Below are 5,372 nucleotides of genomic sequence, written 5' to 3' on the forward strand. Positions count from 1 at the left end.
ACTAGGGTTACTTGAGTAGTAGCATTCCAACAGATCCATGTTTTCGTCTCTCGCCCATTTCCGTCTTGTTCCAGTAGCCCATTTTTCATCAAGGTGCTCTGGTTCCCCAGCACCTGACGCAGACCTTGTTTGGTCAGGAGACGTCTGAGCCGGCATGTTATGCATATCAATGTCTCTCATGGTATGAGGTAGGCTATATAGCTCCAAGGGTCTTGCCTAAGGACCCACACTGCATAGCTCAATTTTACTGTTGTAACTGTTTGCCCCAGCCCGGGTCTCCCGGGTGGAAGACTGGTGACTTACCCACTGAGCTGACTGTATAGCTCAGTGGGTAAGACACCAGTCTACCACCCGGGAGACCGGGGTTCGAATCCAGGCTGGGGCAAACAGTTACAACATTGAAATTGAGCTATGCCTTAGGCAAGACCCTTGGAGCTATATAGCCTACCTCATACCATGAGAGACATTGATATGCATAACATGCCGGCTCAGACGTCACCTGGCCAAACAAGGTCTGCGTCAGGTGCTGGGGAACCAGAGCACCTTGATGAAAAATGGGCTACTGGAACAAGACGGAAATGGGCGAGAGACGAAAACATGGATCTGTTGGAATGCTACTACTCAAGTAACCCTAGTCAGAGGGGTTACATGCAAAGACTGTGGGAGGAATGGTTACTTCGACATATACAGTCAACACTCACTGCCAAACAACTAGTAGCTCAGTGTTCCAACATCCGCAAACGGCAACTGCTATCACAACTTGAGATTGACGAGGTCCAACACAAGTGCAACGGCAAGGGGGAAGAGCCTGGACTCCAGGTCAGAAGGGAGTTAACTACAACTACCCGCCCAGAGACTGGGTATGTAGCCCCAGTAATGAACAAATCATCTGAGCTGAGAGAGAGAATCATGGGCCGAATGAACACCAGACAACAACATTGAAGACATGAATGCAGCATTGAGTCCAGAAATGTGCAGTTCTAGGCACAGCCAAGATACTTCGCAGAACCCTCAAGCTCCCAGGCCTCTGGTAGAGGACCTGAGCTCAGAGGATGAAAGAGACCACCCGCGGAGGGTGAGAAGGGAATTTTTTAATTTTTTTATAAATCAGAAATACATTTTCGATACTTTGAAGTTTGTGAGTCCCATAGATCGTCACAGACTGACCATTTTCAGCGTCACCTTTATTCTTTCTCTCACCAGAAAAATTCATGATCAAAATCCATTTCCTCTTTCCTTCATGAGAGATTACAGAGTTCCTAAAGTCAGATCACTTTGCTGTTTATGTTTACACATGTTATCCCCACAGAACCACAAATATCATTGTTTGTTTGAGATGCTGGTTGATGGACCAACACAGAGTGACGTGTGATTGTGAAGTGGAAGGTAAATGAATCATGGGTTTCAAGTGTGGCGTCCAGTTATACTCAGTCCCCCTATGAGCCAACATTTTGTAGAAGCAGCTTTTGCTACAATGACGGCTACAAATCTAATGTCTCCACCAGCTTTGCACATCTAGATACTAAAATATTTTCCCATTCTTCTTTACAAAATAGCTAAAACTAAAAGTCTGTTCTTTTTTTTTCAGCCCTTAGAAGGTTGTATTGCAGGATTACTCTGTATTTAGCTCCATCCAACTTCCTCTGGATTACATTCAGCTTCCTTTTTGAGGACCAGCATCATGCTCCTTGAAATTGTTTAGTTAATAAAGTAATCCGACATCCTACAGAGGATTTTTGGAGAACAGCTGCATCAACTGTGATGCAGCAATTACTTGCACTAGATTTTATTTAGGTGTACCAGAGTAAAATGGGCTCAATGAAAATGCATGCCACACTTTTCAGATTTATTTTCGAAAAATATTTTTTCCCATGTTTAAATATTACTTAACAATTTTTGTTTTGATATTTATTTTTTTTTGTTCTGGAAGCTAAATCAGACCTGGCACACTTCTGCGGGTCTAAAGTTCACGGGTGAGATGCTTAAGATAATGCGAAACAGAATTTTAGGAATTATGGAGTCCTGACCCATTCCACTGTGTTAACACCCACTGCATGCATGCCGACAACCAAAAAAGGAGTTTTTAGCTCTTACCTAGTTTTTTTTTTTTCTTTTGCTTCGCTCCCAGAAATAAGAGCTAGCTCGAAGGCTGTTTCTGATTTGTCGAGCCATATTTAAAGTCTTAATTTAGATTTACAGTAAGGAGGGGAACTTTATAGCCCCAAGTCTCCAGCGTTATCATCATCATTCCTCAAGGTAATCTGGGCTGACTTTGAACTGAGGCCAAACTAGTGCCACACACACAAACTCTAGTTGTTTCACTCTTAAAATCTACCTTGCAAGAAGGACAATTTTAACTTTTATATCGGCTTGTGATTAACCTGAAAGGCTGTCAGTCAGACCTAGAATTGGTTAAGAAAGTGGGCAGCCATCTTTAAAATTATTTTTATTTTGCTTTGATACAAAAACACCAGTACTGATGTTTGTTTTGTGTGTGTGTGTGTGTGTGTGTGTGTGCGTGCGTGTGTGTGTGTGTGTGTGTTGCTCCATTGGTAGAAACTCAACAGAAACAAAAACTGGAGTTTTTCTTTCTTTTGTTCAGCATTAACACATAAGGCATTTTTACACTATAATAAACAGAAATAAATAAAATAAAAATATAAAAGTGTTAAGACTCAGACTGTGAGTCGAACTGAAGGCAAAATGTTGTAACGTCACACAGCCTCACAAAAGTACTGAATCTGTGCAACATAATCTGAAAACATTTCAGATGGTGAAAAAAAATATTTACAAATATGGCACACATTCATAATCGGTACATTTTACCTTTACCTGAATAAAATATAGAGCGAGCAGTTGGCTTTCATCCAACCTGCTCTGTGAAGGCCTCACAGGTTTGTGAGAGAATATTAGAAAACAAACGGCATCATATAGACCAGGGAACACAGCAAGCAGGTTTGCATGTTCCCTGCATGCATTACACTGAACAACAGCCAAAAACAATGTCTGGGATTTTTCAACTGTTTGAGTCATTTTGATGAGCTGAATCCAAAACTCACATTGGTTTTAAATTTATGCACATTTATTGACTTACATTCACGAATTTAGATGTCTACGAATGGATTTTTAATTGACAGTAGTCTTACATCATACATAACTCATTGTGTTTCAATAGCAACTAAAACAAACAAGAACCTGACACATGGTTTGACATCATCATGTCATCGATGTTCTCATCTATGATGTCATAAAAGTTCAAAAGAATATGATCATCATTTGGAATACAAGAATCCTCAGTTTGCTTTTCAACTTCGTTGGAGGTAGAACACTTCGAGAGAGACGATTTCAGAGAGTGATTTTAGAAAGTATTAAGTTTTAAGTACTTTTGTTTTGAAGAAAACTTAAAACACAGAGATGATTTGGTACAAGACAAAGGACTTTTAGTGGAAAGCAAAGAGGATAACAAATGGAAATACTTTTGTTTTGAGGAGATTATGCCGGAAGACATGGAAGCTTCCTCTGAAGTTGAGGAAGTAACCATCGAGGAGGATTTGACGTCTGAGGACACAGTTGATTTGGAAAGTGTTACTGGAATCAAAACAGAGCTGCACTTGGAAGCTTGCACTGGGGATACTGAAGTAAACACTGAAAACACTTTTGAAGACCTTAATGCTTTTGAAAGTGTTTATGTTCCCCATGAACACGCGGACCTGGCTGTTCAAGCAAGCTGTGACGGTGAGGAAAGTCTGATGAATTTTGAAATAATCTTTATTGACTCTTCAACGAAGGAAGAATCTTCAGTTGATGAAAACTCTAAGGATGGAATTCAAAATTCCACAGACAGTTTTGAGACCATGGACGCTACAAACAATGATGTTTCCTCTAAAGAAGGAAATGCTGGATCTGCTGAGTCACATTTTGATGAAATCTCAGAGTATTCTTCATCAGAAGAACGGTTTTCTGATGAAGAAAACTCAGACAATGACACTCAAAGTTACCCTGACCATATTTACAGCAGGGATGTTGAAGAACTGGATGTGTCCTCTAAGGATGAGGAAGTTCGTTCAGGAAGCTCAAATGCTGGAAATATGTGGGAACATTTTGGAGAAGTTTATGAGTTTTCTTCGTCAGAGGAATTTTCTTCTTCAGAAGAAAACTCTGAAGATGGAAATCAAAATGACACAGATGATTTCGTCCACATGGATGTCAATCTTGACTCAGCTATGTACTTCTCCAAATTTTCCAACTCATTTTTCAATTTTTGGATGAATGCCACCACGCAAAGCATCATAAACTTGACCATTGTCAGAAGGATTGTGGCTCAGTTTCCTGAGGAGATTGCTGATCTTTTGCAGAGACACCATTGTTTGCAAGGTTTTTCTTTGAAGCAATGCACCATCCAGGTAGAGACTTTCCAGTCTCTACCTGGAAGTCTTTGCAGTTCAGACTGAACTCTTTGAAACTCTGCAGATCAGGGATGTAAAACATCAGGACAAGCCAGGAGTCCTGATGTTTTACATGTCACACTATCTGACCCAGTCTGACATCACCACAGACTGTAAGCTGTACACAGCTGACTGTTGTGAACGATGTCAGAAGTGTTCACAAATTATTCATAGCCTTGGTCCTGTCATTCCTCTTCCAAAGGAACAAGGTGACACTACATGTACTCTTCTAGGGAGATACTGGAATAGAATTTCAGAAAATTGTGGCACCTGCAAGTCCAACATAAAGAGTGATTGCTTTTTAAATGGTACTGATGTGATAACCCTGATACTGCCATGGCCAGACAGTCCAGACGATATCAGACATCCTGTGGTACCTGACCCAGCCCTTGAAGTTCCTATAAAAACTGGAAGTCAGATATACCATCTGTCCTCAGTCATTTGCTGGAAGCAGGCATCAACTTCTGACACCAGCAGCCTTTACACATATCTGATATATGGAGAGCTGGTGTTTAAGGCAGAGGATGAGCTGGTATCACTGGCAAATATAAACTGTGGAGCTGACATTTGCAGCAATGGGTACATCTTCATCTACGAAAAGGCCACAGAAGGACAGAATGAATACAGTGTTGGGGTCAAAGTGACAACTGATAACAAAGATAGTGGGTGGAACATGGCCCACACAGAGTCATTGTCAAGGAGTTGTGGCCAGTCCGGACGCTTGCAATAGCGCAGACTGGACCACCGAAGAGCTGGATGTGGGCGGCCAATTAGCCGCTTGGAACCATGAAGACGCAGAGATGGAGGCTGGGTGCACTGGCAGGAGAACATGGAGCAACCGGCAGATGGACCATCAGCACCGGCAGACGCACAGGTAAGTGCTCAGGCACTGAGGAGCTCATCTATCTATCTATCTATCTATCTATC

The 5,372-nt window shown here is 41.5% G+C and overlaps 1 protein-coding gene and 1 long non-coding RNA gene across 2 annotated transcripts in view; one reads left to right on the forward strand and one right to left on the reverse strand.

Annotated features, from left to right (window-relative positions):
- LOC107838596 (uncharacterized) lies at positions 1-680 on the reverse strand. Its single transcript, XR_001664682.1, has 2 exons — positions 449-680; positions 1-237 (listed from the first exon to the last, which is right to left on the reverse strand). It is a non-coding gene; the product is annotated as an uncharacterized LOC107838596 (long non-coding RNA).
- The window catches only part of adamts9 (ADAM metallopeptidase with thrombospondin type 1 motif, 9), a 58,770-nt gene that overhangs the window by 50,384 nt on the left and 3,014 nt on the right, over positions 1-5,372 (forward strand). The window lies entirely within an intron of this gene.

Source organism: Poecilia formosa, unplaced genomic scaffold (genome assembly GCF_000485575.1).
Source record: "Poecilia formosa unplaced genomic scaffold, Poecilia_formosa-5.1.2 Scaffold283, whole genome shotgun sequence".
Taxonomy (NCBI): domain Eukaryota; kingdom Metazoa; phylum Chordata; class Actinopteri; order Cyprinodontiformes; family Poeciliidae; genus Poecilia; species Poecilia formosa.